We start from the raw sequence: 23,360 nt of genomic DNA, 5'->3' as shown, positions 1-23,360 counted from the left end.
CTGCTGGCGGTATTGAATAAGCATTGCTGCACTGATGGGGTATGCATTAGACGAAAAAAAAGAAGAAAAAGAAGAATAATACGCCCAGAAAAGAGGCGAAAAGGAGAAAAACGTAAAAAAACGTGAAAAAAAAGTAAGAGGAAGAGAAGGGAAAAAAAGGTGGAAATGGGTTTAAAAGTGATTTCGGCGGAGAAATATATATATATATATATATATATATATATATATACGCGCACACACACACATATATATAAACGTATTCTCCGTTGAGATATTGCAGCCGCTGCTGTGTCCAGGCCCAGGAGCCTTAGCACTGTGCTGTGATGTCACTCAATACCACTGACATCACTAGGTGTAAACAACATCTCTCCTTTGCTGTGTATGTGACTATGGAGCTGTTTGGTGATGTCGTCTATTATGGCCTTCATAGAAGCAACAGGAGATTGTTGCATCCATCTAGAACCCTCAGAACTACAGTGCTATGATGTCACTCACTTCCACAGGCCTTGCAGAGTGTAAACAACAACAACCCAGCTTTGTTGTGTATGTAACCATAGGGATTTGTGATGTCACCTAGAACCTTCACAGCAGCGACAGCTTTATGAGGAGCATCAGCACTGCTCTGCCTGAGCAGAACCATCACCGCCATAGGTTGTCAAATAACCCGGATTTAACCCACACAGGTAAGTCCAATGGGGTGCAGGCATGTCCTCTATGCTTACAGCTTCCCGTGGGTGTTGGTTTGATACCGTTTGGGGACAGCCAAGGAGGCATCTGCAGGCAACAAAGGTAGGTGTGTGCTTGTGTGTGTGTTTCCTATGCAGATCCTAAGCCCAGTGTCACATGCAAGTAGGAGGAGTAAGAAGGGTTCCTGGCAAATCCGGGTTATGGATTGCATTTAAAAAGGCCCCGTGGGAGTGCAATGGGCCCCTGTCTTGCTGCTTAGCAATAATGGTATGGGTTTAGGTTCTGCTGTGTGTACTGGTGGTTGACTGCCCCCCAGCCCAGAGTGTGCATGGAAAATTGTCTGGCAGCCTCCCTGACAGCAAGCAGTGATAGTGCCCATGAAGGGGACCTTGTTGGGCCCGCCCCTTTCACGGTTATCGCTTCTCGGCCTTTTGGCTAAGATCAAGTGTAGTATCTGTTCTTATCAGTTTAATATCTGATACGTCCCCTATCTGGGGACCATATATTAAATGGATTTTTGAGAACGGGGGCCGATTTCGAAGCTTGCTTCCGTCGCCCTATGCATTGACCCGATATGGCAGTATCTTCGGGTACAGTGCACCACCCCCTTACAGGGTTAAAAAGAAAGATTCCTACTTTCATTGCTACCTGCTTGCTGGCTAGCCAGCTAGCCAGCCCTGTGGGCCTTGCTGCTGCAGCCAAAAAACAAAAGGTGGTGCTGCTGCTGCTGCTTCTGCTGCTTCTGCTTGTGTCTGGCCCCTGTTGGAGCGTCCAGGCACAGGACTTCTGCTGCTGCTGACTAAATGGCCTCCTTAATTGGATCATTTGAGTAGCCAGCACACCTGTGCAGGTAGGGCATGACATGATAGGCAGCTGCCTTGATAGCGGGTGGGTGCTGAATGTTCCTAATTGACAAAATAAGATTAATGCTTATGAAGAAATATAAAATCTCATCCCTTCCCCAATATCGCGCCACACCCCTACCCCTTAATTCCCTGGTTGAACTTGATGGACATATGTCTTTTTTCGACCGTACTAACTATGTAACTATGTAACATAACATGGGGGGGGGGGGGTCTCCTGGCTGTTCACACAGGTGTGTCATTGCTGTACATTGACCATGCATTGCTTCTGTGGTATTGCAAAGGCAAAGACAAATGCTTCCAGCCATCCATTGCACTAATGGATTGGTCATCAGCTGGCTGTCTATGTCCCGCATCAATATAGACCAAAGTACAGAGGGTTAGGCTATGCTATTGTGCACCTACCTGATGCATCAGAAGGTGCGAGGCCCTTGCTAAATTCTGTGCACAGACTTTGAGATCTATACTTTAGACTGTATCTAAACCTGCTCCAACATGGACTGACATTCTGGCCTACTTTCAGCCGATGCGACTTGTCTGTCGCTGAACAGTCGCTTTTTATGTATTCAGCACCTATGTATAATGTTGTAAAAATGCTCTAGAAGCTAAAGTCGCAGAAATGTCACACATATTTGGCCTGCAACTTTCTGTGCGACAAATTCAGACAGGAAAAATCAGTATAAATCCTTAGAAAATTACCCCCCAGTGTCTCCATCTGCTGGCGGTATTGAATAAGCATTGCTGCACTGATGGGGTATGCATTAGACGAAAAAAAAGAAGAAAAAGAAGAATAATACGCACAGAAAAGAGGCGAAAAGGAGAAAAACGTAAAAAAACGTGAAAAAAAAGTAAGAGGAAGAGAAGGGAAAAAAAGGTGGAAATGGGTTTAAAAGTGATTTCGGCGGAGAAATATATATATATATATATATATATATATATATATATATATATATATACGCGCACACACACACATATATATAAACGTATTCTCCGTTGAGATATTGCAGCCGCTGCTGTGTCCAGGCCCAGGAGCCTTAGCACTGTGCTGTGATGTCACTCAATACCACTGACATCACTAGGTGTAAACAACATCTCTCCTTTGCTGTGTATGTGACTATGGAGCTGTTTGGTGATGTCGTCTATTATGGCCTTCATAGAAGCAACAGGAGATTGTTGCATCCATCTAGAACCCTCAGAACTACAGTGCTATGATGTCACTCACTTCCACAGGCCTTGCAGAGTGTAAACAACAACAACCCAGCTTTGTTGTGTATGTAACCATAGGGATTTGTGATGTCACCTAGAACCTTCACAGCAGCGACAGCTTTATGAGGAGCATCAGCACTGCTCTGCCTGAGCAGAACCATCACCGCCATAGGTTGTCAAATAACCCGGATTTAACCCACACAGGTAAGTCCAATGGGGTGCAGGCATGTCCTCTATGCTTACAGCTTCCCGTGGGTGTTGGTTTGATACCGTTTGGGGACAGCCAAGGAGGCATCTGCAGGCAACAAAGGTAGGTGTGTGCTTGTGTGTGTGTTTCCTATGCAGATCCTAAGCCCAGTGTCACATGCAAGTAGGAGGAGTAAGAAGGGTTCCTGGCAAATCCGGGTTATGGATTGCATTTAAAAAGGCCCCGTGGGAGTGCAATGGGCCCCTGTCTTGCTGCTTAGCAATAATGGTATGGGTTTAGGTTCTGCTGTGTGTACTGGTGGTTGACTGCCCCCCAGCCCAGAGTGTGCATGGAAAATTGTCTGGCAGCCTCCCTGACAGCAAGCAGTGATAGTGCCCATGAAGGGGACCTTGTTGGGCCCGCCCCTTTCACGGTTATCGCTTCTCGGCCTTTTGGCTAAGATCAAGTGTAGTATCTGTTCTTATCAGTTTAATATCTGATACGTCCCCTATCTGGGGACCATATATTAAATGGATTTTTGAGAATGGGGGCCGATTTCGAAGCTTGCTTCCGTCGCCCTATGCATTGACCCGATATGGCAGTATCTTCGGGTACAGTGCACCACCCCCTTACAGGGTTAAAAAGAAAGATTCCTACTTTCATTGCTACCTGCTTGCTGGCTAGCCAGCTAGCCAGCCCTGTGGGCCTTGCTGCTGCAGCCAAAAAACAAAAGGTGGTGCTGCTGCTGCTGCTTCTGCTGCTTCTGCTTGTGTCTGGCCCCTGTTGGAGCGTCCAGGCACAGGACTTCTGCTGCTGCTGACTAAATGGCCTCCTTAATTGGATCATTTGAGTAGCCAGCACACCTGTGCAGGTAGGGCATGACATGATAGGCAGCTGCCTTGATAGCGGGTGGGTGCTGAATGTTCCTAATTGACAAAATAAGATTAATGCTTATGAAGAAATATAAAATCTCATCCCTTCCCCAATATCGCGCCACACCCCTACCCCTTAATTCCCTGGTTGAACTTGATGGACATATGTCTTTTTTCGACCGTACTAACTATGTAACTATGTAACATAACATGGGGGGGGGGGGGGGTCTCCTGGCTGTTCACACAGGTGTGTCATTGCTGTACATTGACCATGCATTGCTTCTGTGGTATTGCAAAGGCAAAGACAAATGCTTCCAGCCATCCATTGCACTAATGGATTGGTCATCAGCTGGCTGTCTATGTCCCGCATCAATATAGACCAAAGTACAGAGGGTTAGGCTATGCTATTGTGCACCTACCTGATGCATCAGAAGGTGCGAGGCCCTTGCTAAATTCTGTGCACAGACTTTGAGATCTATACTTTAGACTGTATCTAAACCTGCTCCAACATGGACTGACATTCTGGCCTACTTTCAGCCGATGCGACTTGTCTGTCGCTGAACAGTCGCTTTTTATGTATTCAGCACCTATGTATAATGTTGTAAAAATGCTCTAGAAGCTAAAGTCGCAGAAATGTCACACATATTTGGCCTGCAACTTTCTGTGCGACAAATTCAGACAGGAAAAATCAGTATAAATCCTTAGAAAATTATCCCCCAGTGTCTCCATCTGCTGGCGGTATTGAATAAGCATTGCTGCACTGATGGGGTATGCATTAGACGAAAAAAAAGAAGAAAAAGAAGAATAATACGCCCAGAAAAGAGGCGAAAAGGAGAAAAACGTAAAAAAACGTGAAAAAAAAGTAAGAGGAAGAGAAGGGAAAAAAAGGTGGAAATGGGTTTAAAAGTGATTTCGGCGGAGAAATATATATATATATATATATATATATATATATATATATATACGCGCACACACACACATATATATAAACGTATTCTCCGTTGAGATATTGCAGCCGCTGCTGTGTCCAGGCCCAGGAGCCTTAGCACTGTGCTGTGATGTCACTCAATACCACTGACATCACTAGGTGTAAACAACATCTCTCCTTTGCTGTGTATGTGACTATGGAGCTGTTTGGTGATGTCGTCTATTATGGCCTTCATAGAAGCAACAGGAGATTGTTGCATCCATCTAGAACCCTCAGAACTACAGTGCTATGATGTCACTCACTTCCACAGGCCTTGCAGAGTGTAAACAACAACAACCCAGCTTTGTTGTGTATGTAACCATAGGGATTTGTGATGTCACCTAGAACCTTCACAGCAGCGACAGCTTTATGAGGAGCATCAGCACTGCTCTGCCTGAGCAGAACCATCACCGCCATAGGTTGTCAAATAACCCGGATTTAACCCACACAGGTAAGTCCAATGGGGTGCAGGCATGTCCTCTATGCTTACAGCTTCCCGTGGGTGTTGGTTTGATACCGTTTGGGGACAGCCAAGGAGGCATCTGCAGGCAACAAAGGTAGGTGTGTGCTTGTGTGTGTGTTTCCTATGCAGATCCTAAGCCCAGTGTCACATGCAAGTAGGAGGAGTAAGAAGGGTTCCTGGCAAATCCGGGTTATGGATTGCATTTAAAAAGGCCCCGTGGGAGTGCAATGGGCCCCTGTCTTGCTGCTTAGCAATAATGGTATGGGTTTAGGTTCTGCTGTGTGTACTGGTGGTTGACTGCCCCCCAGCCCAGAGTGTGCATGGAAAATTGTCTGGCAGCCTCCCTGACAGCAAGCAGTGATAGTGCCCATGAAGGGGACCTTGTTGGGCCCGCCCCTTTCACGGTTATCGCTTCTCGGCCTTTTGGCTAAGATCAAGTGTAGTATCTGTTCTTATCAGTTTAATATCTGATACGTCCCCTATCTGGGGACCATATATTAAATGGATTTTTGAGAACGGGGGCCGATTTCGAAGCTTGCTTCCGTCGCCCTATGCATTGACCCGATATGGCAGTATCTTCGGGTACAGTGCACCACCCCCTTACAGGGTTAAAAAGAAAGATTCCTACTTTCATTGCTACCTGCTTGCTGGCTAGCCAGCTAGCCAGCCCTGTGGGCCTTGCTGCTGCAGCCAAAAAACAAAAGGTGGTGCTGCTGCTGCTGCTTCTGCTGCTTCTGCTTCTGCTTGTGTCTGGCCCCTGTTGGAGCGTCCAGGCACAGGACTTCTGCTGCTGCTGACTAAATGGCCTCCTTAATTGGATCATTTGAGTAGCCAGCACACCTGTGCAGGTAGGGCATGACATGATAGGCAGCTGCCTTGATAGCGGGTGGGTGCTGAATGTTCCTAATTGACAAAATAAGATTAATGCTTATGAAGAAATATAAAATCTCATCCCTTCCCCAATATCGCGCCACACCCCTACCCCTTAATTCCCTGGTTGAACTTGATGGACATATGTCTTTTTTCGACCGTACTAACTATGTAACTATGTAACATAACATGGGGGGGGGGGGGGGTCTCCTGGCTGTTCACACAGGTGTGTCATTGCTGTACATTGACCATGCATTGCTTCTGTGGTATTGCAAAGGCAAAGACAAATGCTTCCAGCCATCCATTGCACTAATGGATTGGTCATCAGCTGGCTGTCTATGTCCCGCATCAATATAGACCAAAGTACAGAGGGTTAGGCTATGCTATTGTGCACCTACCTGATGCATCAGAAGGTGCGAGGCCCTTGCTAAATTCTGTGCACAGACTTTGAGATCTATACTTTAGACTGTATCTAAACCTGCTCCAACATGGACTGACATTCTGGCCTACTTTCAGCCGATGCGACTTGTCTGTCGCTGAACAGTCGCTTTTTATGTATTCAGCACCTATGTATAATGTTGTAAAAATGCTCTAGAAGCTAAAGTCGCAGAAATGTCACACATATTTGGCCTGCAACTTTCTGTGCGACAAATTCAGACAGGAAAAATCAGTATAAATCCTTAGAAAATTATCCCCCAGTGTCTCCATCTGCTGGCGGTATTGAATAAGCATTGCTGCACTGATGGGGTATGCATTAGACGAAAAAAAAGAAGAAAAAGAAGAATAATACGCCCAGAAAAGAGGCGAAAAGGAGAAAAACTTAAAAAAACGTGAAAAAAAAGTAAGAGGAAGAGAAGGGAAAAAAAGGTGGAAATGGGTTTAAAAGTGATTTCGGCGGAGAAATATATATATATATATATATATATATATATATATATATATATATATATATATATATATGTATATACGCGCACACACACACATATATATAAACGTATTCTCCGTTGAGATATTGCAGCCGCTGCTGTGTCCAGGCCCAGGAGCCTTAGCACTGTGCTGTGATGTCACTCAATACCACTGACATCACTAGGTGTAAACAACATCTCTCCTTTGCTGTGTATGTGACTATGGAGCTGTTTGGTGATGTCGTCTATTATGGCCTTCATAGAAGCAACAGGAGATTGTTGCATCCATCTAGAACCCTCAGAACTACAGTGCTATGATGTCACTCACTTCCACAGGCCTTGCAGAGTGTAAACAACAACAACCCAGCTTTGTTGTGTATGTAACCATAGGGATTTGTGATGTCACCTAGAACCTTCACAGCAGCGACAGCTTTATGAGGAGCATCAGCACTGCTCTGCCTGAGCAGAACCATCACCGCCATAGGTTGTCAAATAACCCGGATTTAACCCACACAGGTAAGTCCAATGGGGTGCAGGCATGTCCTCTATGCTTACAGCTTCCCGTGGGTGTTGGTTTGATACCGTTTGGGGACAGCCAAGGAGGCATCTGCAGGCAACAAAGGTAGGTGTGTGCTTGTGTGTGTGTTTCCTATGCAGATCCTAAGCCCAGTGTCACATGCAAGTAGGAGGAGTAAGAAGGGTTCCTGGCAAATCCGGGTTATGGATTGCATTTAAAAAGGCCCCGTGGGAGTGCAATGGGCCCCTGTCTTGCTGCTTAGCAATAATGGTATGGGTTTAGGTTCTGCTGTGTGTACTGGTGGTTGACTGCCCCCCAGCCCAGAGTGTGCATGGAAAATTGTCTGGCAGCCTCCCTGACAGCAAGCAGTGATAGTGCCCATGAAGGGGACCTTGTTGGGCCCGCCCCTTTCACGGTTATCGCTTCTCGGCCTTTTGGCTAAGATCAAGTGTAGTATCTGTTCTTATCAGTTTAATATCTGATACGTCCCCTATCTGGGGACCATATATTAAATGGATTTTTGAGAACGGGGGCCGATTTCGAAGCTTGCTTCCGTCGCCCTATGCATTGACCCGATATGGCAGTATCTTCGGGTACAGTGCACCACCCCCTTACAGGGTTAAAAAGAAAGATTCCTACTTTCATTGCTACCTGCTTGCTGGCTAGCCAGCTAGCCAGCCCTGTGGGCCTTGCTGCTGCAGCCAAAAAACAAAAGGTGGTGCTGCTGCTGCTGCTTCTGCTGCTTCTGCTTCTGCTTGTGTCTGGCCCCTGTTGGAGCGTCCAGGCACAGGACTTCTGCTGCTGCTGACTAAATGGCCTCCTTAATTGGATCATTTGAGTAGCCAGCACACCTGTGCAGGTAGGGCATGACATGATAGGCAGCTGCCTTGATAGCGGGTGGGTGCTGAATGTTCCTAATTGACAAAATAAGATTAATGCTTATGAAGAAATATAAAATCTCATCCCTTCCCCAATATCGCGCCACACCCCTACCCCTTAATTCCCTGGTTGAACTTGATGGACATATGTCTTTTTTCGACCGTACTAACTATGTAACTATGTAACATAACATGGGGGGGGGGGGGGGGGGTCTCCTGGCTGTTCACACAGGTGTGTCATTGCTGTACATTGACCATGCATTGCTTCTGTGGTATTGCAAAGGCAAAGACAAATGCTTCCAGCCATCCATTGCACTAATGGATTGGTCATCAGCTGGCTGTCTATGTCCCGCATCAATATAGACCAAAGTACAGAGGGTTAGGCTATGCTATTGTGCACCTACCTGATGCATCAGAAGGTGCGAGGCCCTTGCTAAATTCTGTGCACAGACTTTGAGATCTATACTTTAGACTGTATCTAAACCTGCTCCAACATGGACTGACATTCTGGCCTACTTTCAGCCGATGCGACTTGTCTGTCGCTGAACAGTCGCTTTTTATGTATTCAGCACCTATGTATAATGTTGTAAAAATGCTCTAGAAGCTAAAGTCGCAGAAATGTCACACATATTTGGCCTGCAACTTTCTGTGCGACAAATTCAGACAGGAAAAATCAGTATAAATCCTTAGAAAATTATCCCCCAGTGTCTCCATCTGCTGGCGGTATTGAATAAGCATTGCTGCACTGATGGGGTATGCATTAGACGAAAAAAAAGAAGAAAAAGAAGAATAATACGCCCAGAAAAGAGGCGAAAAGGAGAAAAACGTAAAAAAACGTGAAAAAAAAGTAAGAGGAAGAGAAGGGAAAAAAAGGTGGAAATGGGTTTAAAAGTGATTTCGGCGGAGAAATATATATATATATATATATATATATATATATACGCGCACACACACACATATATATAAACGTATTCTCCGTTGAGATATTGCAGCCGCTGCTGTGTCCAGGCCCAGGAGCCTTAGCACTGTGCTGTGATGTCACTCAATACCACTGACATCACTAGGTGTAAACAACATCTCTCCTTTGCTGTGTATGTGACTATGGAGCTGTTTGGTGATGTCGTCTATTATGGCCTTCATAGAAGCAACAGGAGATTGTTGCATCCATCTAGAACCCTCAGAACTACAGTGCTATGATGTCACTCACTTCCACAGGCCTTGCAGAGTGTAAACAACAACAACCCAGCTTTGTTGTGTATGTAACCATAGGGATTTGTGATGTCACCTAGAACCTTCACAGCAGCGACAGCTTTATGAGGAGCATCAGCACTGCTCTGCCTGAGCAGAACCATCACCGCCATAGGTTGTCAAATAACCCGGATTTAACCCACACAGGTAAGTCCAATGGGGTGCAGGCATGTCCTCTATGCTTACAGCTTCCCGTGGGTGTTGGTTTGATACCGTTTGGGGACAGCCAAGGAGGCATCTGCAGGCAACAAAGGTAGGTGTGTGCTTGTGTGTGTGTTTCCTATGCAGATCCTAAGCCCAGTGTCACATGCAAGTAGGAGGAGTAAGAAGGGTTCCTGGCAAATCCGGGTTATGGATTGCATTTAAAAAGGCCCCGTGGGAGTGCAATGGGCCCCTGTCTTGCTGCTTAGCAATAATGGTATGGGTTTAGGTTCTGCTGTGTGTACTGGTGGTTGACTGCCCCCCAGCCCAGAGTGTGCATGGAAAATTGTCTGGCAGCCTCCCTGACAGCAAGCAGTGATAGTGCCCATGAAGGGGACCTTGTTGGGCCCGCCCCTTTCACGGTTATCGCTTCTCGGCCTTTTGGCTAAGATCAAGTGTAGTAATACAGGAGATCTGGTCAGAAGGTACTCGGGTACCCCTCTCCTCGGCCTTGTGGGATCGCCCAGGTTTATTGCCTGGGCTTCACCCACTTGTTGCTATTGGGGAGAGGGCTTAGTCCCAGGGTAACGGGTTGCGATCGCCTCTCAAAGCCTTTGGGTGGAGAGAGGTTTGAGCGAATTGGCTGGTTGGTTGGAGCGGAGAGAACCAGACCAAAACACGAATGAACCATGGATGAAGATCTAGATCCTGGTTCGGTACCGGCTTATGCCCGGATTAAACACACTGTGCGGGTCATTCTCACAGGTGATGCGGCGGATGCACGTGGCATGAGGTTCGTGATAGAGGACGTGCTCGACAAGATTCTTAATGTTCGTAAGCGAGAGATTTTGGCCATCCAGGATTACCCTAAGCGGAGGATCTACGACTGCACTTTCATAGGGGAAGGCGTATTCTTAGATGCAGTAATGAAAATTCCAAAGCAAGATGATCCGAGGCTTAAGGGTATCCAAATTGTCGAGCACGTCCTAGATGAAACCAAGTTGATTGTCGTGAAGATGTACTCCCCTTTTGTAAATCAGAGAGAGATCGATGGGTTCCTGGCAGCCTACTTTAAAAAGGTGGAGTTCAGAGGAAAAATCATGAACGACTGTGGTGTCTGGACCTCAAAATGGCGATATCAAGTCACGTGCAACAAAGACCCCACCCTCCCAGGGGGGATACTATTACCGCCTGCTCGTTTTAAATTAAACAATGTGTGTGGCGACCTCTTTTTTGCGGGAATGCCAAACTTCTGCAGAAGGTGCCAACGTTATGGGCACATAAAGGAAAATTGTGAAAGTTCCTGTAAGAAATGTGGAAGCATGCAACATGAAACAGAAAAATGTGATAAGGGTTTGAGATGTAATTTTTGCCGTCACTTTGGTCACATGTATGCTTTCTGTCCCCACAGACCAAAAAAAACCACAGAACAGCAAGGGCAACCCAAGAGAGACGTCCGGAGACCAGCCTGGGGAAAAGCCAGAGAGGAGGAGCACCCCCCACAAGAAGAGGTAAGCTGTGAGATGGAGACCACGGCCCCCCCAAAAGAACCCCAGGAGAAAGAGGCACAGGTGGAAAGGGGGACCCCAAATGAGAGGAGGCCGGGGAAGAGAAATGCGAGAGGGGATCGGGCAGATACCTCAGAGAAGGTGGAAGAGCGAGAGGTGCCCGATTCCACCCCGGAAGGTCCTCCTGCTCGGGGTCCCCCTGAGTGTGAAAACCCGGACGGAGTAGCAAAGGTGAAAAGACGAAGGGGCTCCAAAGGGCGTCCGGACTCGGAGGTGGTCCAGGAGGAGCAGATGGAAGTTCCTGTCGTGACGGGGGCTCCAAGTGAAGCTCCTCCACAGGTCCCAGTGGTGGATACCCCTCCTCCTCCCAGCCAGGAGGAGGTTTCAGGGGTGACCATCTCCGAGGTCCCGGAAACGGACCTAAGTACGCACCCGACCCCTATGGAGGGGCAAGAGGTGGACGCCGAAAAAGAGAATGGAGCCCAGAAGCTGTTCTTACCAATGTACTCCGTCTATACACCTGTGGTCTTGGAAGAGGGGGGCTGCTCGAGCGATGGTGGTTCCTCTCCGGCTTCCTCTATGTGTACGGTAGAGTCAGAGGTGGGGGGTAACGAGAGCTCCAGTGCGCAATCTGGTTTTTAGTTTTGTTATCTGAGCCTCCCTTTTTTTTACATCTCCAATGGCTGAGTTGTCCGGATTGTCTATGAATGTAAGAAGTATAAGTTCACGAGCGAAACGGGTTGCCCTTTTTAACTACTTGTCTATTTTTGCTGCTTCTGTGGTTTTCCTGCAGGAGTGCGGCATCCCGCATAGTTTAAATTATGAAAAGTATAAAAAAGATTGGGTACACGGTCCATCAGTCTGGTCTGGATCTAACGAATCCAGATCAGCAGGGGTCGCCATACTTTTTAAAGGAAATGCTTTTATTGATTTTATTCATGAGATTTTACCAGGCAGAATTTTATTGGTTAAAGCTTTTATTGATGGTATTAAATGGCAGTTTTTAAATTTTTATGGTTCACCCAATAAAAATGATAGAGCACGGATGTTAGAGATTTTACCCCTTTTTATCAATGATTCTGAACCTCTTATTTTAGCAGGTGATTTTAATTGTATTTTAAGGGGGGAGCACCGTTTTACCAATTCAGTAAGTAGAAACTATGATAAAACATCTTCTATGTTAAAAAATATGATTATTGATTTTAGACTTACTGATGTTTTTAAGAAATGCAATAGTATTTTACCAGAAAGAGACGGTGTGACCTGGAGCAACGCAAACTGCAGCTCCAGGATCGATTTTATCTTCTGTTCTTATCAAGTACTGCCTTTTAAGTGTGATGTTTTAACCAATGTTTTTTCTGATCACAAACTTTTATCTTTTAAGGTGAAGAGTGATTTTAGAAAAAAGACTGGGAGGAATGCCTGGAAGATGAATGTATCCCTTTTAGAAGATCCGCAGGTTTTATCCGATTTTATCAACTTCTACAAGGACTGCAGACGGGTAAGAGATCCTAACACTCCCATCAGTATATGGTGGGAGAAAATGAAAATAAAAATAAAAGAGTTTTTTATTAGAGTAGGGATCTCTAGAGCTAAAGAGAAGCGTGAGTTTTACTCCCTTCTAAATACCCGTCTGCAAACCCTGTACAAATTCAGAGACAATGGTATAGAGGTTTATAGAGAAATTACTGACTTAAAAAAAGAAATAAAACAGTGCCTGGAGCAGAAGGGAAAAGAGATAATTTTCAGATCCAAAATAAAGCACCTTGAAGAGAACGAGACCTGCTCCAGGTACTTTTTTAAGAAAGTAACGGATAAAAAGGTTTTCATTGATAATATACAAGGAGAAAAAGATGTACAGGGTATTTTAAAAAGGGTACATTCATTTTATGCGGATCTTTTTAATACAAAAAATATTGATATTGATTTTATGAATGACTCATTGAAGGAGATTACCAATGTTTTAGACCCTGTGTCCCAGTCTCTTTTACAGAGGGAGATCTCGGAACAGGAGGTTTTAGAGACGATCAGGAGTTTTAAATCCGGTAAGGTGCCTGGTCCTGACGGTATACCCATTGAGTTTTATGTCATTTTTTATGGTGTTTTAAAAGATGACCTTTTTTCCCTTTTTACAGAAGTATTTAAAACAAAAGCCCTCCCAGGTTCATGGAGGAAGGGTGATGTCTCCCTGCTGTTCAAAAAGGGAGACCGGTCAGATCTAAAGAACTGGAGACCAATCACCCTCCTCAACTGTGACTACAAAGTGATGGCAAAACTGTGCGCAAATAGATTAAAAAGTGTAATAGAGAAAATAATCCATTCAAATCAGGTCTGTGGGGTGCCTGGGAGGAGCATATGGGAAAATCTTAACCTTTTAAAAGATGTGATTAGTGACACAAAGTCTAGAAACGGAAAACTAGCCATTTTATCCTTAGACTTCGAGAAGGCTTTTGACAGAGTGTCACATTTTTATCTTTTTAAGGTTTTAGAGAAAATGGGTATACCTGAAGGCTTTTTATTGTCTCTTAAGGCCTTTTATAAAAACTGCACAAGCAAGATTTTAGTTAACGGTTTTAAGACACAGGATGTGATTTTAAATTCCGGAGTGAAGCAGGGGTGTCCTTTGTCCCCACTACTTTTCATATGTGCGCTTGAGCCTCTACTATGCACCTTGAGGAGAGATAAGCAAATAAGAGGGGTCCCCCTGCCGGGAGGAGGGGGACTAGAGGCTAAAGTAGTGGGGTACATGGACGATGTGGCAGTGCTCGGAAGGGACACCCCATCGCTTCAAAAAGCCCTAAAGCAAATTGAATTTTTTTGTTGTGCCTCCGGTTTTAAGGTAAATTTTAATAAAAGCAGTGTTTTAAATATAGGAGGACTGTTTTTAAGGGATTTACCCATTCCTGTGTCTGAGTCTGTGCAGATTTTAGGGGTCTCCTTCAGTGAGTCAAACAATGGTTTTAATAGCTGGGACTTGGTGGCTCAAAAAATAAACACAAAAATTTGTATGTGGAACATGAGAAAGCTAACGATGGAGGGGAAGGTTTTAGTTACAAAGATGGTGATTTTACCCATTTTATTGTATCTTGGCATGGTCTTTCCACCCCCCGAAATGATTTTAAATAAAATTATTAAAGCATGTTTTACCTTTTTATGGAGCTCCAAGAGTGAAAAATTGAGAAGAGAGATCGTCATGATGCCAAAAGGTATGGGTGGAAAGGACTTCCCCGACATCAGGGCGTTCCTTTTTACCAAGTTTTTTAGCATGTGTGTTAGCACACTTTTTAAGGATAGTTACTGGTCATATTTTATCCGTTTTAATACAGGTTTTTTTATGAGGAGGAATGGGTGGTTTAAAACTGTTTTAAGCTGTCCTTATGCTTTTAATCTTCCCCAACAATACAAGATTTTAGAGAAAATTTTCAACTTGTACAACTTTAACGGAAAAAGTATTAATGAAGTAACTAATAGCAAAAAAATGTTAAAATATATTAAAGAAAGTGGTTTTATTACCCCTGTGAATAATTTTAATGAAGAGAAATGCAGGAAAATATGGAAGATGGCAAATATGATTTATCTTTTTAATTCACAGAAAGATCTGGCCTGGAGCTGCATACACGAGTGTCTTCCATGCCGGGCATTCCAGCACCGAAGAAGGATGGCCAACACTGCAGTATGCCCGAGGGAGGGCTGCCAGGAACCCGAGACCGTGTACCACCTTTTCTGGACTTGTTTTTATGCAAAAAGGATATGGACTAAAATACTCCCTCTGGTGAAGAAGATAACAGAAATAAAGGACTTAAACTCTGCAGCTGTTTTTTATGGATGTCTGGAATGCCCAATACGGACTCAAGAGACAATGGCATGGAAGATCATAAACTGTGTTAAAGCAGCTCTATGGAATGCCAGAAACATTTTACTTTTTAAACATGAGATTTTATCTGTGAATGATGTTTTAGCTCTTTGTTTTAGTGATATGTACCAGTACTTTTTATTAGACAAGAAATATTATCCTTTATTAGCTAGAAAATGGTATTTTAATGAATGGAACGCCCTTTTGTAAAGCCACCAAGTGCCCATTTTAAGTGTATTATGATTGTATTTATGTGAACTTTTATTGTTATATGTGATTTTATTATCAAAATTTGTTTTTATTGAAAAAAAATTATATTTATAAATCGTAATGCACTTTGTAAAATGTTATGAATTCTAAATAAAAAGATACCCCTCAGGGGTAGCCAAGTTAAAATCTGTTCTTATCAGTTTAATATCTGATACGTCCCCTATCTGGGGACCATATATTAAATGGATTTTTGAGAACGGGGGCCGATTTCGAAGCTTGCTTCCGTCGCCCTATGCATTGACCCGATATGGCAGTATCTTCGGGTACAGTGCACCACCCCCTTACAGGGTTAAAAAGAAAGATTCCTACTTTCATTGCTACCTGCTTGCTGGCTAGCCAGCTAGCCAGCCCTGTGGGCCTTGCTGCTGCAGCCAAAAAACAAAAGGTGGTGCTGCTGCTGCTGCTGCTTCTGCTGCTTCTGCTTGTGTCTGGCCCCTGTTGGAGCGTCCAGGCACAGGACTTCTGCTGCTGCTGACTAAATGGCCTCCTTAATTGGATCATTTGAGTAGCCAGCACACCTGTGCAGGTAGGGCATGACATGATAGGCAGCTGCCTTGATAGCGGGTGGGTGCTGAATGTTCCTAATTGACAAAATAAGATTAATGCTTATGAAGAAATATAAAATCTCATCCCTTCCCCAATATCGCGCCACACCCCTACCCCTTAATTCCCTGGTTGAACTTGATGGACATATGTCTTTTTTCGACCGTACTAACTATGTAACTATGTAACATAACATGGGGGGGGGGGGGGGGGGGTCTCCTGGCTGTTCACACAGGTGTGTCATTGCTGTACATTGACCATGCATTGCTTCTGTGGTATTGCAAAGGCAAAGACAAATGCTTCCAGCCATCCATTGCACTAATGGATTGGTCATCAGCTGGCTGTCTATGTCCCGCATCAATATAGACCAAAGTACAGAGGGTTAGGCTATGCTATTGTGCACCTACCTGATGCATCAGAAGGTGCGAGGCCCTTGCTAAATTCTGTGCACAGACTTTGAGATCTATACTTTAGACTGTATCTAAACCTGCTCCAACATGGACTGACATTCTGGCCTACTTTCAGCCGATGCGACTTGTCTGTCGCTGAACAGTCGCTTTTTATGTATTCAGCACCTATGTATAATGTTGTAAAAATGCTCTAGAAGCTAAAGTCGCAGAAATGTCACACATATTTGGCCTGCAACTTTCTGTGCGACAAATTCAGACAGGAAAAATCAGTATAAATCCTTAGAAAATTATCCCCCAGTGTCTCCATCTGCTGGCGGTATTGAATAAGCATTGCTGCACTGATGGGGTATGCATTAGACGAAAAAAAAGAAGAAAAAGAAGAATAATACGCCCAGAAAAGAGGCGAAAAGGAGAAAAACGTAAAAAAACGTGAAAAAAAAGTAAGAGGAAGAGAAGGGAAAAAAAGGTGGAAATGGGTTTAAAAGTGATTTCGGCGGAGAAATATATATATATATATATATATATATATATATATATATATATACGCGCACACACACACATATATATAAACGTATTCTCCGTTGAGATATTGCAGCCGCTGCTGTGTCCAGGCCCAGGAGCCTTAGCACTGTGCTGTGATGTCACTCAATACCACTGACATCACTAGGTGTAAACAACATCTCTCCTTTGCTGTGTATGTGACTATGGAGCTGTTTGGTGATGTCGTCTATTATGGCCTTCATAGAAGCAACAGGAGATTGTTGCATCCATCTAGAACCCTCAGAACTACAGTGCTATGATGTCACTCACTTCCACAGGCCTTGCAGAGTGTAAACAACAACAACCCAGCTTTGTTGTGTATGTAACCATAGGGATTTGTGATGTCACCTAGAACCTTCACAGCAGCGACAGCTTTATGAGGAGCATCAGCACTGCTCTGCCTGAGCAGAACCATCACCGCCATAGGTTGTCAAATAACCCGGATTTAACCCACACAGGTAAGTCCAATGGGGTGCAGGCATGTCCTCTATGCTTACAGCTTCCCGTGGGTGTTGGTTTGATACCGTTTGGAGACAGCCAAGGAGGCATCTGCAGGCAACAAAGGTAGGTGTGTGCTTGTGTGTGTGTTTCCTATGCAGATCCTAAGCCCAGTGTCACATGCAAGTAGGAGGAGTAAGAAGGGTTCCTGGCAAATCCGGGTTATGGATTGCATTTAAAAAGGCCCCGTGGGAGTGCAATGGGCCCCTGTCTTGCTGCTTAGCAATAATGGTATGGGTTTAGGTTCTGCTGTGTGTACTGGTGGTTGACTGCCCCCCAGCCCAGAGTGTGCATGGAAAATTGTCTGGCAGCCTCCCTGACAGCAAGCAGTGATAGTGCCCATGAAGGGGACCTTGTTGGGCCCGCCCCTTTCACGGTTATCGCTTCTCGGCCTTTTGGCTAAGATCAAGTGTAGTATCTGTTCTTATCAGTTTAATATCTGATACGTCCCCTATCTGGGGACCATATATTAAATGGATTTTTGAGAACGGGGGCCGATTTCGAAGCTTGCTTCCGTCGCCCTATGCATTGACCCGATATGGCAGTATCTTCGGGTACAGTGCACCACCCCCTTACAGGGTTAAAAAGAAAGATTCCTACTTTCATTGCTACCTGCTTGCTGGCTAGCCAGCTAGCCAGCCCTGTGGGCCTTGCTGCTGCAGCCAAAAAACAAAAGGTGGTGCTGCTGCTGCTGCTTCTGCTGCTTCTGCTTCTGCTTGTGTCTGGCCCCTGTTGGAGCGTCCAGGCACAGGACTTCTGCTGCTGCTGACTAAATGGCCTCCTTAATTGGATCATTTGAGTAGCCAGCACACCTGTGCAGGTAGGGCATGACATGATAGGCAGCTGCCTTGATAGCGGGTGGGTGCTGAATGTTCCTAATTGACAAAATAAGATTAATGCTTATGAAGAAATATAAAATCTCATCCCTTCCCCAATATCGCGCCACACCCCTACCCCTTAATTCCCTGGTTGAACTTGATGGACATATGTCTTTTTTCGACCGTACTAACTATGTAACTATGTAACATAACATGGGGGGGGGGGGGGGTCTCCTGGCTGTTCACACAGGTGTGTCATTGCTTTACATTGACCATGCATTGCTTCTGTGGTATTGCAAAGGCAAAGACAAATGCTTCCAGCCATCCATTGCACTAATGGATTGGTCATCAGCTGGCTGTCTATGTCCCGCATCAATATAGACCAAAGTACAGAGGGTTAGGCTATGCTATTGTGCACCTACCTGATGCATCAGAAGGTGCGAGGCCCTTGCTAAATTCTGTGCACAGACTTTGAGATCTATACTTTAGACTGTATCTAAACCTGCTCCAACATGGACTGACATTCTGGCCTACTTTCAGCCGATGCGACTTGTCTGTCGCTGAACAGTCGCTTTTTATGTATTCAGCACCTATGTATAATGTTGTAAAAATGCTCTAGAAGCTAAAGTCGCAGAAATGTCACACATATTTGGCCTGCAACTTTCTGTGCGACAAATTCAGACAGGAAAAATCAGTATAAATCCTTAGAAAATTATCCCCCAGTGTCTCCATCTGCTGGCGGTATTGAATAAGCATTGCTGCACTGATGGGGTATGCATTAGACGAAAAAAAAGAAGAAAAAGAAGAATAATACGCCCAGAAAAGAGGCGAAAAGGAGAAAAACGTAAAAAAACGTGAAAAAAAAGTAAGAGGAAGAGAAGGGAAAAAAAGGTGGAAATGGGTTTAAAAGTGATTTCGGCGGAGAAATATATATATATATATATATATATATATATATATATATATATATATACGCGCACACACACACATATATATAAACGTATTCTCCGTTGAGATATTGCAGCCGCTGCTGTGTCCAGGCCCAGGAGCCTTAGCACTGTGCTGTGATGTCACTCAATACCACTGACATCACTAGGTGTAAACAACATCTCTCCTTTGCTGTGTATGTGACTATGGAGCTGTTTGGTGATGTCGTCTATTATGGCCTTCATAGAAGCAACAGGAGATTGTTGCATCCATCTAGAACCCTCAGAACTACAGTGCTATGATGTCACTCACTTCCACAGGCCTTGCAGAGTGTAAACAACAACAACCCAGCTTTGTTGTGTATGTAACCATAGGGATTTGTGATGTCACCTAGAACCTTCACAGCAGCGACAGCTTTATGAGGAGCATCAGCACTGCTCTGCCTGAGCAGAACCATCACCGCCATAGGTTGTCAAATAACCCGGATTTAACCCACACAGGTAAGTCCAATGGGGTGCAGGCATGTCCTCTATGCTTACAGCTTCCCGTGGGTGTTGGTTTGATACCGTTTGGGGACAGCCAAGGAGGCATCTGCAGGCAACAAAGGTAGGTGTGTGCTTGTGTGTGTGTTTCCTATGCAGATCCTAAGCCCAGTGTCACATGCAAGTAGGAGGAGTAAGAAGGGTTCCTGGCAAATCCGGGTTATGGATTGCATTTAAAAAGGCCCCGTGGGAGTGCAATGGGCCCCTGTCTTGCTGCTTAGCAATAATGGTATGGGTTTAGGTTCTGCTGTGTGTACTGGTGGTTGACTGCCCCCCAGCCCAGAGTGTGCATGGAAAATTGTCTGGCAGCCTCCCTGACAGCAAGCAGTGATAGTGCCCATGAAGGGGACCTTGTTGGGCCCGCCCCTTTCACGGTTATCGCTTCTCGGCCTTTTGGCTAAGATCAAGTGTAGTATCTGTTCTTATCAGTTTAATATCTGATACGTCCCCTATCTGGGGACCATATATTAAATGGATTTTTGAGAACGGGGGCCGATTTCGAAGCTTGCTTCCGTCGCCCTATGCATTGACCCGATATGGCAGTATCTTCGGGTACAGTGCACCACCCCCTTACAGGGTTAAAAAGAAAGATTCCTACTTTCATTGCTACCTGCTTGCTGGCTAGCCAGCTAGCCAGCCCTGTGGGCCTTGCTGCTGCAGCCAAAAAACAAAAGGTGGTGCTGCTGCTGCTGCTTCTGCTGCTTCTGCTTCTGCTTGTGTCTGGCCCCTGTTGGAGCGTCCAGGCACAGGACTTCTGCTGCTGCTGACTAAATGGCCTCCTTAATTGGATCATTTGAGTAGCCAGCACACCTGTGCAGGTAGGGCATGACATGATAGGCAGCTGCCTTGATAGCGGGTGGGTGCTGAATGTTCCTAATTGACAAAATAAGATTAATGCTTATGAAGAAATATAAAATCTCATCCCTTCCCCAATATCGCGCCACACCCCTACCCCTTAATTCCCTGGTTGAACTTGATGGACATATGTCTTTTTTCGACCGTACTAACTATGTAACTATGTAACATAACATGGGGGGGGGGGGGGGGGTCTCCTGGCTGTTCACACAGGTGTGTCATTGCTGTACATTGACCATGCATTGCTTCTGTGGTATTGCAAAGGCAAAGACAAATGCTTCCAGCCATCCATTGCACTAATGGATTGGTCATCAGCTGGCTGTCTATGTCCCGCATCAATATAGACCAAAGTACAGAGGGTTAGGCTATGCTATTGTGCACCTACCTGATGCATCAGAAGGTGCGAGGCCCTTGCTAAATTCTGTGCACAGACTTTGAGATCTATACTTTAGACTGTATCTAAACCTGCTCCAACATGGACTGACATTCTGGCCTACTTTCAGCCGATGCGACTTGTCTGTCGCTGAACAGTCGCTTTTTATGTATTCAGCACCTATGTATAATGTTGTAAAAATGCTCTAGAAGCTAAAGTCGCAGAAATGTCACACATATTTGGCCTGCAACTTTCTGTGCGACAAATTCAGACAGGAAAAATCAGTATAAATCCTTAGAAAATTATCCCCCAGTGTCTCCATCTGCTGGCGGTATTGAATAAGCATTGCTGCACTGATGGGGTATGCATTAGACGAAAAAAAAGAAGAAAAAGAAGAATAATACGCCCAGAAAAGAGGCGAAAAGGAGAAAAACGTAAAAAAACGTGAAAAAAAAGTAAGAGGAAGAGAAGGGAAAAAAAGGTGGAAATGGGTTTAAAAGTGATTTCGGCGGAGAAATATATATATATATATATATATATATATATATATATATATATATATATATATATACGCGCACACACACACATATATATAAACGTATTCTCCGTTGAGATATTGCAGCCGCTGCTGTGTCCAGGCCCAGGAGCCTTAGCACTGTGCTGTGATGTCACTCAATACCACTGACATCACTAGGTGTAAACAACATCTCTCCTTTGCTGTGTATGTGACTATGGAGCTGTTTGGTGATGTCGTCTATTATGGCCTTCATAGAAGCAACAGGAGATTGTTGCATCCATCTAGAACCCTCAGAACTACAGTGCTATGATGTCACTCACTTCCACAGGCCTTGCAGAGTGTAAACAACAACAACCCAGCTTTGTTGTGTATGTAACCATAGGGATTTGTGATGTCACCTAGAACCTTCACAGCAGCGACAGCTTTATGAGGAGCATCAGCACTGCTCTGCCTGAGCAGAACCATCACCGCCATAGGTTGTCAAATAACCCGGATTTAACCCACACAGGTAAGTCCAATGGGGTGCAGGCATGTCCTCTATGCTTACAGCTTCCCGTGGGTGTTGGTTTGATACCGTTTGGGGACAGCCAAGGAGGCATCTGCAGGCAACAAAGGTAGGTGTGTGCTTGTGTGTGTGTTTCCTATGCAGATCCTAAGCCCAGTGTCACATGCAAGTAGGAGGAGTAAGAAGGGTTCCTGGCAAATCCGGGTTATGGATTGCATTTAAAAAGGCCCCGTGGGAGTGCAATGGGCCCCTGTCTTGCTGCTTAGCAATAATGGTATGGGTTTAGGTTCTGCTGTGTGTACTAGTGGTTGACTGCCCCCCAGCCCAGAGTGTGCATGGAAAATTGTCTGGCAGCCTCCCTGACAGCAAGCAGTGATAGTGCCCATGAAGGGGACCTTGTTGGGCCCGCCCCTTTCACGGTTATCGCTTCTCGGCCTTTTGGCTAAGATCAAGTGTAGTATCTGTTCTTATCAGTTTAATATCTGATACGTCCCCTATCTGGGGACCATATATTAAATGGATTTTTGAGAACGGGGGCCGATTTCGAAGCTTGCTTCCGTCGCCCTATGCATTGACCCGATATGGCAGTATCTTCGGGTACAGTGCACCACCCCCTTACAGGGTTAAAAAGAAAGATTCCTACTTTCATTGCTACCTGCTTGCTGGCTAGCCAGCTAGCCAGCCCTGTGGGCCTTGCTGCTGCAGCCAAAAAACAAAAGGTGGTGCTGCTGCTGCTGCTTCTGCTGCTTCTGCTTGTGTCTGGCCCCTGTTGGAGCGTCCAGGCACAGGACTTCTGCTGCTGCTGACTAAATGGCCTCCTTAATTGGATCATTTGAGTAGCCAGCACACCTGTGCAGGTAGGGCATGACATGATAGGCAGCTGCCTTGATAGCGGGTGGGTGCTGAATGTTCCTAATTGACAAAATAAGATTAATGCTTATGAAGAAATATAAAATCTCATCCCTTCCCCAATATCGCGCCACACCCCTACCCCTTAATTCCCTGGTTGAACTTGATGGACATATGTCTTTTTTCGACCGTACTAACTATGTAACTATGTAACATAACATGGGGGGGGGGGGGTCTCCTGGCTGTTCACACAGGTGTGTCATTGCTGTACATTGACCATGCATTGCTTCTGTGGTATTGCAAAGGCAAAGACAAATGCTTCCAGCCATCCATTGCACTAATGGATTGGTCATCAGCTGGCTGTCTATGTCCCGCATCAATATAGACCAAAGTACAGAGGGTTAGGCTATGCTATTGTGCACCTACCTGATGCATCAGAAGGTGCGAGGCCCTTGCTAAATTCTGTGCACAGACTTTGAGATCTATACTTTAGACTGTATCTAAACCTGCTCCAACATGGACTGACATTCTGGCCTACTTTCAGCCGA

General features: G+C 45.1%; 7 non-coding genes and 2 pseudogenes across 7 annotated transcripts; all 9 read left to right on the top strand.

Moving 5' to 3' along the window:
* Positions 1-1,102: 1,102 nt before the first annotated feature.
* LOC130328707 (U2 spliceosomal RNA) lies at positions 1,103-1,293 on the top strand. The gene has a single exon (XR_008872584.1). It is a non-coding gene; the product is annotated as a U2 spliceosomal RNA (small nuclear RNA).
* A 2,086-nt stretch (positions 1,294-3,379) lies between these two features.
* Positions 3,380-3,570, top strand: LOC130328705 (U2 spliceosomal RNA). The gene has a single exon (XR_008872582.1). It is a non-coding gene; the product is annotated as a U2 spliceosomal RNA (small nuclear RNA).
* Positions 3,571-5,652: 2,082 nt separating this feature from the next.
* On the top strand, positions 5,653-5,843 carry LOC130328706 (U2 spliceosomal RNA). The gene has a single exon (XR_008872583.1). It is a non-coding gene; the product is annotated as a U2 spliceosomal RNA (small nuclear RNA).
* Positions 5,844-7,955: 2,112 nt separating this feature from the next.
* On the top strand, positions 7,956-8,146 carry LOC130328713 (U2 spliceosomal RNA). Its single transcript, XR_008872588.1, has one exon. It is a non-coding gene; the product is annotated as a U2 spliceosomal RNA (small nuclear RNA).
* A 2,083-nt stretch (positions 8,147-10,229) lies between these two features.
* On the top strand, positions 10,230-10,362 carry LOC130328709 (U2 spliceosomal RNA; annotated as a pseudogene).
* A 5,171-nt stretch (positions 10,363-15,533) lies between these two features.
* On the top strand, positions 15,534-15,714 carry LOC130328708 (U2 spliceosomal RNA; annotated as a pseudogene).
* Positions 15,715-17,805: 2,091 nt separating this feature from the next.
* Positions 17,806-17,996, top strand: LOC130328712 (U2 spliceosomal RNA). The gene has a single exon (XR_008872587.1). It is a non-coding gene; the product is annotated as a U2 spliceosomal RNA (small nuclear RNA).
* Positions 17,997-20,090: 2,094 nt separating this feature from the next.
* LOC130328711 (U2 spliceosomal RNA) lies at positions 20,091-20,281 on the top strand. Its single transcript, XR_008872586.1, has one exon. It is a non-coding gene; the product is annotated as a U2 spliceosomal RNA (small nuclear RNA).
* Positions 20,282-22,385: 2,104 nt separating this feature from the next.
* Positions 22,386-22,576, top strand: LOC130328710 (U2 spliceosomal RNA). The gene has a single exon (XR_008872585.1). It is a non-coding gene; the product is annotated as a U2 spliceosomal RNA (small nuclear RNA).
* Positions 22,577-23,360: the final 784 nt, after the last annotated feature.

The sequence above is a fragment of the Hyla sarda genome, unplaced genomic scaffold, assembly GCF_029499605.1.
Source record: "Hyla sarda isolate aHylSar1 unplaced genomic scaffold, aHylSar1.hap1 scaffold_3130, whole genome shotgun sequence".
NCBI classification, from domain to species: Eukaryota; Metazoa; Chordata; class Amphibia; order Anura; family Hylidae; genus Hyla; species Hyla sarda.
Note: the sequence above shows the minus strand (reverse complement) of the source record. Positions and strands in the feature narration are given on the sequence as shown.